Source organism: Salvia miltiorrhiza, chromosome 5 (genome assembly GCF_028751815.1).
Source record: "Salvia miltiorrhiza cultivar Shanhuang (shh) chromosome 5, IMPLAD_Smil_shh, whole genome shotgun sequence".
NCBI lineage: Eukaryota > Viridiplantae > Streptophyta > Magnoliopsida > Lamiales > Lamiaceae > Salvia > Salvia miltiorrhiza.
Genome location: NC_080391.1, coordinates 34,039,263 through 34,052,459, shown reverse-complemented (window position 1 = coordinate 34,052,459; position 13,197 = coordinate 34,039,263). Strand labels below are relative to the sequence as shown.

The 13,197-nt window shown below is 36.3% G+C and overlaps 3 long non-coding RNA genes across 3 annotated transcripts; all 3 read right to left on the bottom strand.

The window, feature by feature from the left end:
- Nucleotides 1-569: 569 nt before the first annotated feature.
- On the bottom strand, nt 570-1,062 carry LOC130986934 (uncharacterized). Its single transcript, XR_009089497.1, has 2 exons — nt 976-1,062; nt 570-805 (listed from the first exon to the last, which is right to left on the bottom strand). It is a non-coding gene; the product is annotated as an uncharacterized LOC130986934 (long non-coding RNA).
- A 172-nt stretch (nt 1,063-1,234) lies between these two features.
- On the bottom strand, nt 1,235-3,158 carry LOC130986927 (uncharacterized). The gene is made up of 3 exons (XR_009089491.1): nt 2,889-3,158; nt 1,785-1,875; nt 1,235-1,427 (listed from the first exon to the last, which is right to left on the bottom strand). It is a non-coding gene; the product is annotated as an uncharacterized LOC130986927 (long non-coding RNA).
- Nucleotides 3,159-7,089: 3,931 nt separating this feature from the next.
- LOC130986926 (uncharacterized) lies at nt 7,090-9,013 on the bottom strand. Its single transcript, XR_009089490.1, has 3 exons — nt 8,744-9,013; nt 7,640-7,730; nt 7,090-7,282 (listed from the first exon to the last, which is right to left on the bottom strand). It is a non-coding gene; the product is annotated as an uncharacterized LOC130986926 (long non-coding RNA).
- Between the last annotated feature and the right edge of the window lie 4,184 nt (nt 9,014-13,197).

The following is a 13,197-nucleotide window of genomic DNA, read 5'->3' as shown; positions in this document are numbered from 1 at the left end:
AATCTCAACCACACATCTCATAAAGTGGTGGGACCCTTTCTCCACTACATCAACATCATCACACATTTTATTAAACTCCGTGCCCGGCCAAAGTGGAATACTTTTGGCGGACGGAGGGAGTATTATTTATTAATACCGATGGTGTCATTTATCAAGAAAAATAATGTCATTTACTAAGAGAAATAATATTATTTATCACAAAGAAGAAAAGATTGAAATAAAAATATAATTAAAAAGAAAAAGAAAAAAGAAGAAGAAAAAAAAGAAGAAAATGAAAAAGAAAAGAAAAAAATGAAAGGAAAAGTATTTTGTCGGAACAAAAAGGAAACAAATCGAAAAGAATTAAAAAAAAAAAAAAGAAGAAAAAGAAACAGAAAAGATACTACAATGAAAGAAAAGAAAAGAATTAAAAACAAGAAGAAGAAAAAGAAACGGAAAAGACACTAAAATGACACTAAAATAAAAGAAAAGTAACTAAAGGAAACTATGAGATAATTCATTTATCCTAAATAAAAGTGGGTATCATTTATCCTAAATAAAAGTGTCATTTCCAGTAAATCGAAATGTCATTCACATAAGAGAATAGTATCATTCATTTGCACATAATTGCATAAACTACACTAAATCAACACAACGATTCCAGTTTAAGCATCAATTGACTGCAAATCATCAATAATTTGCTTCCCACATCATTCACCAACATTTTCAACTCCATACACCAGCACCATCACCGCTCCTTGCAGCGGCGCCAATCCATAGACTGCTCTCCCACCACCTTCTCCATCCGCCGCAAAACCACCACCTCCTTGCAAGGGTAAAATGACAAACAATTCAGGATAACCAACAACAACAAAATGAAACAAAAGAAGCAAAATAAAATGGCGAAAATTCACGCCATAAATCCCTAAAATTAAAGCTCAAAATGACCTAAAATTTAATACCTAAATGCACTCATCAATTTCATTTAGTTGATACCTGAAGAATGAAGGCGGCTGCTGTCGGAGTCAGAGGCCGAAGGCTGGAGGCGGGTGCCGGGGGCAGTGGTGGTGTGATTGGAGCTGTAACACCCTAATCTAATTAAGGAGTTAAATAAAACTTTTAAATAAATATTTAATGCGGAAGTCTTTAAAAATTTTATAATCAACTTTTAAAAATAAATATTATAGGAAAACAATTTAAGGAAAATAAATCCTTAAATGAAATAAACTTTTAAAACGATTTATAAGAAATCAACTTTTTAATAATATATTCAAATACTATATATCTTTGATTTAAAATCGACAATCAACATCCTGTCCCAAAACATGACATATAGATGTCATGAAAATATTTAACTATTAAGTAAAACTTTAAATACTTAAATCAACTATTTTCAAAATGACTTGAGGCGGCCATTCGACTTTCCACGCGTCTCCAGCTGCAATAACCTGGAATGTTAAAAATGGGATGAGCATACAAAGTATACTCAGTGTGGGATATCATGCAATAATTGTCCACGTTAATAAAACGGTAACACATACGGTCACTTCATATATATCCTCAATATTCGCACTGTGGCAATCCAAGGACTATTAAAGTCCCGGACCCTATTTACGGGCCCCTGGCGACATCCTCAAAATATACCTCAAATCGCATTGTGGCAACCCAAGGACTGTGAAGTCCTGTACCCTATTTACGGGCCCCTAGCGATATCCTCAAAATATACGTCATAACACATATGGTAAACACATATTATTAAAATGGACAAGAATTAACCACAGCATGTACTGAAATAAATCCCACACCTGAAGATTTAACTTGAACTTGAACTCCAACTTCAACTTGAAAGTTAACTTAAGTAATTCAATCAAAATTCATGTCATAGTCGCGCCGCACCTAGTCAGATAAAAATTCAAAAATAAAACATAAGGGCCTAAATGCATTTGAAAATGATTTAAACTTAATGTACCTAACTTAATATCGAGTTGGGCTCATATGAAAATCATTGCTATTATAATTAATTGGCTATTTATTCAAGCCCATAAGTAATATAAATGAAATCCAATTACTATTTAATAAAACTGTAGCCCATAAGATGATTAAAATGTGAGCCCAATCATTTTTAATAAACCCAAACCCATTAGCCCACTTAACAATTCCCTAATTTAAACTCACACCCACACAACTCCAAACACCACTCACGCAGCCAACACTCCCTCACAGCAGCTCTCTCTCTCGGCCCTGCTCCCTCTCCTCTTCTCGGCCTCCTGTCGCCGCCCCGGACGGCACGCCGCCGCCGGAGCCGGCGGCCCTGCCTCCTCTCCCTTCCCCCTTCTTCCTATTTCCCTTCTTCCCTCATCTCTCGCCCCCTTCGACCCCTCTCCCTCTCTGTCGTTCTCCCTCTGTTTCTCCTCCACAACCTCGCCCAGCCGCGGCCGCCTCCTGTTCCTACCCGACACCGCCCTCACCTTCTCCCTCTTCAGCCGACAGCGTGGCCACCCTCGCTGCCCCGAGACAGAGAGCAGCGGTTGGTCAGGCCGCCTCCCACCATCCCAGATCCGGCGCTGCTGCTGTTGTACTTCTTCTCCATCGCCGGCCGCCACCCCAGCCTCTCTCCGCCGCCGTGGCTCGGCCACCGCCCAACCGCCATCTCCCTGAAAACCCCCATTCACTCTTCTATTTCTTTTCTGTGAGATTCTATTCTATTTCTATTTCTTCCAATTTCTTTTCAATCGTGATGGATTCTGTTAAATCGTTCATTAGGGGTACTCAATTCTGTGATTGGGGTGATGGTGTTGGGTATTTGAATTTAAGAACATGAATGATTGTAAGATGACTAGCTGCTGTGTTTCTGCATAAAGGAAAAACAAAAGCATATGGTTCTGAAATTTACAGAATCATAGTCTTACCTCTGCACACAAGGGAAATAAGCTTGATTGAATAGCTGGGGTAAATTTGTATCGTATGAGTTTAAAGGAGGAGGAATGATGGGGAAATTGAGTATTTAAATACAGCTGAAATTTAGGAAAGTATGGCGGTTAAGGAAGAAGCATGGCGGTGAATGGCTTGGAGGATAGAGATCCAAATATTTTTCTTTTGATAAATAAATAAAATTGGCGTGGGGGCTATTGGCGGAAGCAAGCCTTAATAAATGAATGAGAATTGTTCCAACTGACATTGAATTTTAAATATGATGAATATTGGATAATACGTGGCTGATACATGAGGAATAAGAGTATGTGGTTGGAACAGAACATACTAATTTAAACTTTAGCCCAAAAGAATTTATTTAAGCCCAATAATGTAAAAGTTATAGAAATGCTTTATTCTCAACTTAAATCTATGGCCCAACATACAAATAAAATCTTTTGAAAATATAAATATCTATGTTTATAAACATAATCTATAATTCAAAGTCTTACATCTAACTAGGGGCGCGACTAGACAAAAACATAAATATTATATATCGTAAAATTTTCAATGACTTCACCGTTTAAATGCATCACAATAAATGAAATTTGAAATAATTTAAAATAAATAATTTTGAATAAATCATTTGGTTTCGGGCTGTCACAACCCTACCCACTTAAAGAAAATTTCGTCCTCGAAATTTAACTTAATAGGTTCTAAATGGGAATAATGAGCTAGGATTTCTTCTTCGCATTTTCAGGTAGTTTCATCAAGTTTGTGTCTTGTCTAGTGATTTGACTAATGGTATATCTCGACCTCGCAAAAACGTGCACTTTCAATCTAACATGACATACTCTTCTCTGCATGTGAGGTCTTTGTTGATTGATCTTCTTGATGGACGATATCACTGTCGTGCAAATATTTTCGCAACATAACCACATGAAACACGTTGGGAACGGTTGACAGCTATGGTGTTGAAGCTAGACAATAGGCTATCTCCTTTATAAACTCTAGGATTTCGAAAGGTCCTAGCTAAAATTCGAAGTCTCAATTTGCCTTTCTTTCCAAATTGCAGGCCTCATTTCATCGATGCTACCTTGAGGAACACTTTTCGCCAACTTCGAAATATAGCTCTCTTATTCTACGATATGCATTGGATTCCGGTCGATCTTTAGCTATTTCGATCTTCCCTTTTGTTTTCTTGATCACTTCAATTGTTGTCTCCACGATTTTTGGGCCTAATACTTTTCTTTTGTCAAATCTCATCCCAACATAAAGACGACCTACACTTTCTCCCATATAATACCTCGTACAGAGCTACGTCAAGAGTCGTTTAAAAACTATTGTTATACGCGGATTCTATTAATAGTAATTGAGCTTCCCCAAAACCTTCGGCTATCGTTTTCTTCATTGTTCTCCACCAAAACAAAAATGTTCTTTTAAGATCTCTGCACTTCTTGGTGCTTCCAGGGTGAGTCGTGTATCGTGCAATGTGCCTCATCAAAATTTCTTTCATCCGCTCCTTGCTTTTGTTGACACAAATTCCACCGGCATTTGTCAACGTCTCCTTACTCGCTAGCTAGAAGCATACGATATCGTGTCTATGGTCCTTATTCGTCATTTTGTGGAGAACATCGTTGATTTCTTGAGCTTTCTCAATTCGATATAGTAACGTGGGTATAACAACTAAAGCAGCTAATCTAACTTTCTGGGTATTCGAAGTCACCACCTTGAATTTCAATCTCTTGAATTCTCTTATCAATGTATCTTCTTGAGTTGTCATCGAAGCGAATTGTTCTTCGTCATTTCTGCTAAGTGCATTTGCCACTGCACTAACCTCCATGGGTGATACTGTATTGGTGCAATCACAGTTTTTCACATGTTCTAGCCGTCTCCTTTGTCTCATGTCCAACTCCTTCAGCGTGACAAAAATATTTAAACGCTTATGGTCGGTGGAGATTTCACATTTTTCTTCATACAAGCAGTGTCTCCAAATATTAGCGCGTGAACTATAAGGACAATTGCTAAATCGCGCGTAGGTAGTTGTGTCCGAGCGTCTTCAATTGTCTTGATGCACATTGCTTCGATGCGTCAGTATTGACGAGGAAATTGTTTGATCCATCAATTACGGCTAACGTCGATGTTGTTGTAGATTTTCTCTTCTTGAAAACTCTGTTCGCACTTGTCAGTCGTTTTGAAGGTAACTTATTTCCTTTGCTAATCGTGTCATCAAAGCCGCCATGAGAATTCCTCGATGAATCTTCTATAAAACTAGCGAGTCCTCGAAAATTTCTCTTTTCACTAGCATTTGTAGACGTCCTCCAATTATTGATAGCTGAACTTTAGCAGGGTCCACTTTGATTCCTTGAGCAGTTATTACGCGACTAAAGAAAATAATTCGACCTAACCAAAAATTCGCCCTTCTCAAGTCTACATAAAACTTCTCGCTCCATGAAGTTAATAATACGATCTTGAAATGTTCTTCACGTTGTACATCGTTTCTTGAGTATAACAAAATATCGTTGATAAAGCCTATGGAGAACTTGTTTGAAAAGTCGTCTTCGATACATTGCTCTATTCTATCTTACGTTGATGGAAACCCGACCTCAAATCGATCTTCGAAATCACGTCTGCTCATTTCAGTTGGTCGAATAAGTTTTCTATTCGTGGCAAATGATACTTCTTCATGATGGTAAGTGGATTGAGCGTGTGATAATCTTACTCATATGCATCGTTTCGTTTTTCTTCTTGACAATTAAGAATGGCGTTCCCCATGGTGACACGCTTGGACAAAAAAAGTAAACCTTATGTCTAAAAGCTTCGCAATTGCGTCTGTAACTCTTTTTATCTGGCGTCATCCTATATGATGCTCTAAAATTGGTGCAACTCCAGGTACTAAATTGATCACGAACTCCACTTGCCTATCCAATGGCGGTATGCAAGTTATACTATCGGGGTAAGCTCGAAAAATCACGTACCACTGGCACACTCTCGAGGGAAAGTTCTTCTATCTTCTTTGCCTTCGACGTTTACTACACGACCGTCACCAAAACCTTGAGTTAACACCTTCATTGCTTTCATCCCGGATATTGTCATTGCCAAGCATCCTTCGCAAGTTGAATGATAGGACAAAATACTTTTTATTCGTTGATACAATTGATGTGAGTGAAAACTTGTTCTAGTCCTCCAGCTCTCTTCGATTGTTAACAACCTATCGAGTCTACTGAAACGAGGCGAGTTGTAGTTTCGTAGTCGTTCGATAGCATGATCTGTCGTGATATGAATTTGAGTTACTATAAGTCGCGTAGCTTGAGCTTGAGTTTGTTGTTGGATAAATCCTCACAATGCATTCAAAAACTAACTCATAAAACCACTCCACTAATTGGACGAATTTCTTGCTTCTTCTTTGTGATTCGAAGTAGTGTTCTTGGCATAGTGGGAATATGCACGTGATTCCTGATGGTTCTATAATCATTGGCACTATCGATTTCTAACTTACATATCCTTACAGAAATGAAAGAATATAGAACAAGACCGTTTCTAGGAAAATTTATAGGTTATTCCTAATTCGAGGACTACGTTTAAAAATAAAAAATTTCATAACTCATACTTTAACATCATGAACTGTGAAATTTCAAAACAACACTATAGTTGCAATAAACTTTGATATGATTACTTATAAAATGAACTTTCTCATAATAACCTCAATTTCATAACTCATGCTTTGGCATCATGGATTGTAAAATTCCGAAATAAATTCATAGCTGCAATTGATCCTCAACATAATAACTTGTAATATGAACATCAACTTCCTCACAATAACTTCAACAATTGCAGCAATTTCAACATAATTTCGGAATAGAAACAGTTTATACTCATCCCCGTGAAAATATTTTGAAATACATTTACCTTTAAGTCGGAGCGCGTAGTGGTCGAATGGCTTTCTCACACATGACTTGTAAAAATTTTAAGAAAATTTTATTTTGCAGAGTCTACAGGAAAGTAGACCTGCTCTGATACCACCTTGTAACACCCTAATCTAATTAAGGAGTTAAATAAAACTTTTAAATAAATATTTAATGCGGAAGTCTTTAAAAATTTTATAATCAACTTTTAAAAATAAATATTATAGGAAAACAATTTAAGGAAAATAAATCCTTAAATGAAATAAACTTTTAAAACGATTTATAAGAAATCAACTTTTTAATAATATATTCAAATACTATATATCTTTGATTTAAAATCGACAATCAACATCCTGTCCCAAAACATGACATATAGATGTCATGAAAATATTTAACTATTAAGTAAAACTTTAAATACTTAAATCAACTATTTTCAAAATGACTTGAGGCGGCCATTCGACTTTCCACGCGTCTCCAGCTGCAATAACCTGGAATGTTAAAAATGGGATGAGCATACAAAGTATACTCAGTGTGGGATATCATGCAATAATTGTCCACGTTAATAAAACGGTAACACATACGGTCACTTCATATATATCCTCAATATTCGCACTGTGGCAATCCAAGGACTATTAAAGTCCCGGACCCTATTTACGGGCCCCTGGCGACATCCTCAAAATATACCTCAAATCGCATTGTGGCAACCCAAGGACTGTGAAGTCCTGTACCCTATTTACGGGCCCCTAGCGATATCCTCAAAATATACGTCATAACACATATGGTAAACACATATTATTAAAATGGACAAGAATTAACCACAGCATGTACTGAAATAAATCCCACACCTGAAGATTTAACTTGAACTTGAACTCCAACTTCAACTTGAAAGTTAACTTAAGTAATTCAATCAAAATTCATGTCATAGTCGCGCCGCACCTAGTCAGATAAAAATTCAAAAATAAAACATAAGGGCCTAAATGCATTTGAAAATGATTTAAACTTAATGTACCTAACTTAATATCGAGTTGGGCTCATATGAAAATCATTGCTATTATAATTAATTGGCTATTTATTCAAGCCCATAAGTAATATAAATGAAATCCAATTACTATTTAATAAAACTGTAGCCCATAAGATGATTAAAATGTGAGCCCAATCATTTTTAATAAACCCAAACCCATTAGCCCACTTAACAATTCCCTAATTTAAACTCACACCCACACAACTCCAAACACCACTCACGCAGCCAACACTCCCTCACAGCAGCTCTCTCTCTCGGCCCTGCTCCCTCTCCTCTTCTCGGCCTCCTGTCGCCGCCCCGGACGGCACGCCGCCGCCGGAGCCGGCGGCCCTGCCTCCTCTCCCTTCCCCCTTCTTCCTATTTCCCTTCTTCCCTCATCTCTCGCCCCCTTCGACCCCTCTCCCTCTCTGTCGTTCTCCCTCTGTTTCTCCTCCACAACCTCGCCCAGCCGCGGCCGCCTCCTGTTCCTACCCGACACCGCCCTCACCTTCTCCCTCTTCAGCCGACAGCGTGGCCACCCTCGCTGCCCCGAGACAGAGAGCAGCGGTTGGTCAGGCCGCCTCCCACCATCCCAGATCCGGCGCTGCTGCTGTTGTACTTCTTCTCCATCGCCGGCCGCCACCCCAGCCTCTCTCCGCCGCCGTGGCTCGGCCACCGCCCAACCGCCATCTCCCTGAAAACCCCCATTCACTCTTCTATTTCTTTTCTGTGAGATTCTATTCTATTTCTATTTCTTCCAATTTCTTTTCAATCGTGATGGATTCTGTTAAATCGTTCATTAGGGGTACTCAATTCTGTGATTGGGGTGATGGTGTTGGGTATTTGAATTTAAGAACATGAATGATTGTAAGATGACTAGCTGCTGTGTTTCTGCATAAAGGAAAAACAAAAGCATATGGTTCTGAAATTTACAGAATCATAGTCTTACCTCTGCACACAAGGGAAATAAGCTTGATTGAATAGCTGGGGTAAATTTGTATCGTATGAGTTTAAAGGAGGAGGAATGATGGGGAAATTGAGTATTTAAATACAGCTGAAATTTAGGAAAGTATGGCGGTTAAGGAAGAAGCATGGCGGTGAATGGCTTGGAGGATAGAGATCCAAATATTTTTCTTTTGATAAATAAATAAAATTGGCGTGGGGGCTATTGGCGGAAGCAAGCCTTAATAAATGAATGAGAATTGTTCCAACTGACATTGAATTTTAAATATGATGAATATTGGATAATACGTGGCTGATACATGAGGAATAAGAGTATGTGGTTGGAACAGAACATACTAATTTAAACTTTAGCCCAAAAGAATTTATTTAAGCCCAATAATGTAAAAGTTATAGAAATGCTTTATTCTCAACTTAAATCTATGGCCCAACATACAAATAAAATCTTTTGAAAATATAAATATCTATGTTTATAAACATAATCTATAATTCAAAGTCTTACATCTAACTAGGGGCGCGACTAGACAAAAACATAAATATTATATATCGTAAAATTTTCAATGACTTCACCGTTTAAATGCATCACAATAAATGAAATTTGAAATAATTTAAAATAAATAATTTTGAATAAATCATTTGGTTTCGGGCTGTCACAGGAGCGGTGGTGGGTAGCAGTATCGGCGAACCACCACGGAAAAAGCTTGGCTGGCGACGACGATCGGCGCTGCTCGAGCCGCGGCCGTCCGCGGCGACTGACCACGGTAGAGAGAAAAGTCGAGTGAAGTGGAGAGAGAGGCAATGCACGATAGAGGGAAAAAAGGGGGCGAGAATCGCGTGAAAGGAGTGAGAATATCTTCTGAAACCTACAACCCATTTATATATATAAACCGGGTCAAGCGTGTCGGGTCAGGGTCGCGGATAATCCGAGTGCACCGTGTACCCAGGTGTACACAAGAGTGCCTCATTTAAAATTTCGAACTTTGCATATCGGTAATACACACCTAAATGAGAGAAGAATCTATATATTATATAAAGAACAAGTTTGACAGCATTTATTAACCGTCATTTATTTAACAGAATATTCCCTACATTTAACGGCAGTTTATTGAGAATATATATTGATATTTAACGACAATATCAAGATAATTCATTTAACTTACATTCACCCACTAACCCACCTTATTATTCAAATTTTAAAAAAATGGATATTCGCCAACTAACCCCCCCCCCCCAACACATAATATATGCATTAGTTTAAAATTCACCACGTGTCCATCAATCTATATCCATCCATTACATTAAAATACATAGTCAAATAAACAAAATAACAAGTATTCTATTTCTACTCACGTCTGAGCAGTTATATACTCCATTGCTTATAAATTATATCATTCACTTTGCACCACTTTTATGTATCTTAAATTTAAGTTCTTAACTAGATTTTAAATATAGTATAAAAGTCATTAAAAATAAATTGAAAATGGATCGGCTATTAACATTTTAAAATATTTTATTATATGTTTCTTTGTTAAAATTTTACTACTTTTTTACTTATGTATATGATGCAGTTCAGAGCAGAGACCAGGATGCAGAGCAGAGCCGAATTTCAGAGGCTGCACAAAGTGAAGATCCTGTGCACGTGCCCGTTGGTCCGGTGACGAGAGCTAGAGCTAAGACGTTCAAGGCTAATTTAATGACGTTGGTAGAGGAAATCTGGAAGCAAGAGCTGAAAAGACCAATTGGAGAATAACCGACAGATCAGAGCTCAAAGGTGGTAAACCTTATTGCTTACCGAGTCGAGCCACCAGAGCAGACTCGATTCCTCTGGCTTTGCCAGAGCAGCGGAATCATGCCGTCCAGAGAAGACTCGATTCCTCTGGCTTGCCAGAGCAGCGGAATCACGTCGTCAGCGAAGATTCGATTCCTCTGGCTTTGCCAGAGCAGCGGAATCAACCCACCCAGGAAGACTTGATTCCTCTGGCCTTGCCAGAGCAGCGGAATCAACCCACCCAGGAAGACTTGATTCCTCTGGCATTGCCCGAGCAGAGGAATCATTCCATCAGAGCAGACTTGTTTCCTCTGCGTTTTTCCAGAGCAGATGAATTTCTCGCTGGGTTTCTTTTGACTTGCTGAACAAGTTCCGTTATTTCTTTATTTCTGTTTATTTCCTTTTTACGTAGGGTTTCCTGTTCCCTACAAATAGGGATGTTATGTGTTGGACAAAGTTAGACAATTTTGATAATATAACAGTGAGTTTAATTCTTTCTCAAGTTTCGAATTCTTCTTGACAAACAAGGATTCAATCTATCGACGAATCGACGAGTTCATCATCCCTCGCCGTGTGTCATTCAGCGTCTCCGAGTTACTGTGTCAAATGCACGTTGGGGTCTAGGGATTCGTTCGCCTAGATCATTTCGTGGTTTAGATTCAGGGGTTTTGAGGCATTCCATCCTTTATCTGTCTTTTCAATTTCATACGATCAATTTCAGTCTTCCGTTTACAAATCAAATAGATCGGTGATTTCCATATCTGTTACGTTATTGCTTGTGTTTTCCGGTGAAACTCCATAATTACCGGCCAAGTTCATATCAGTATATGTATGAAAATATTTTATTTATTTATTTATTATGTGTAATACTCTATAATAATAATGTGTATATTAATTTTCATTATCAAATAATTTTAAATTATTTAATAGCTATAAGTATCATTTCACTACATACATGTTGAAAATTATATTTTTAAATTTAAAATTTTATTCAGTAATTAATATTTTATTTTTAAATCATATTTTGTATTCATTTTTATTTTTATTATGTTTAATATATATATATATATATATATGTATAATACTCTATCATTTAATTTCGATTTCGTCGTGCATCGCACGGATGGACGTACTAGTTACAATGAATGAGAGAGTAAGATATATAAAAAATTATGGTTAATCGCATATAAATTATTGAACTTTTAAAAAATATATATTTTACACATCAATTTTAAAATTTATTTAAAATAAATTAATTATTATTTTTTTCTCATTTTACATACTCGCTCATTTTTTTACATATGGCATAAATATGTTCGTTTAGTATAAATATACTCGCAATAGATTATCCTTTATATATATTAAGTTATTCATTTATTATACCATATTTATTCATTTATTATATCATATGGTATGACTTTTCTCCACAAGTAAAATTTTAATTATTATTATTATTAACATTACATATAAATTGAGATCTTTTCTTCACTTTTAATATATTTAATTATTTTTATTAAAATTCGTGTGGCTCTCTACTAAAATTATTTTAATTTTAAATGATGGAGGTAGTATCAAATTAACCTTTTTTTTATTCAAGTATCAAATTAACCTTAAAAATTATAATCGTATCCCAACTTAAAACAAAACAAAAGAAAATAAATAAATAAATAAATAAAAATTATAATCCGTATCCCAACTCAAAACAAAACTGAAGAAAATAAATAAATAAGTAAAAAGAACAACTAAACTTTAAAGCGTAGTTTTCTATGAGCATGTGGCAAACTGACGTGGTATGTAATTGTTAATGAATTTAATTTTATTAAGACGTTTATCAACCGACAGTCTTTCGAACTCATCTAATTAACACCTTTATCCCCAACCAACTCAACGTTATCCAAACAAGGAATGATTTAAAAAGTTCTATGATGTTACTCCCTCTGTACCCGTTCCCGTTGTACCCGTTATATCGATGAACTTCTCTTGGCACGAAATTTAATAAATTAATATTTAAGTATATATAATAATAAAATAAATAAATTATTAAATATTTTTTTTATTTATATTTATTCCATATCAAAAAATTGATCATTTTAGATTATCCACAGTCGTGACATTCATCCAATCCAACCTTACTTAACTTATTAATAAAATATCTATTTCTCTCACATCAACCTGCACAACCCACAACCTAATATAATTTTACTCACAATGGTGACATCAACCCAACCTACATATTTTTTCTTTTCACTTATTTTTAATTATCTAATATCTAAAATAAAATATGAATTAAAATTAAAATTAAATATTTATTTATTATATTTAACAAAATAAAATAAATATAATCATATTATAATTAAACATTGTCATATATTAGAGGGTAAATATCAATTTTTGGCCTATCGTTTGAGTGTTTTCTCAAAAATATCTCACCCTAAGGATAATTACAAAACAATACCCATCGTTTCATTTTTTTTTTGTGGCCCGTAAAAATATTCCGGCTACCAGTATTTGACGTGTTCCGGCCAAACGCTATGTTGGCAGACATGTGTAATTAAAAAAAAAAAAAACTAATGACGCTGATTCTAATCCCCATCCCCCTGCCATCTCATTTGTTTCCCCCTCCCTACCGATGACTCCTTCGCCACCCTCTGCCCAAATGGTGTGTAATGCCCTGA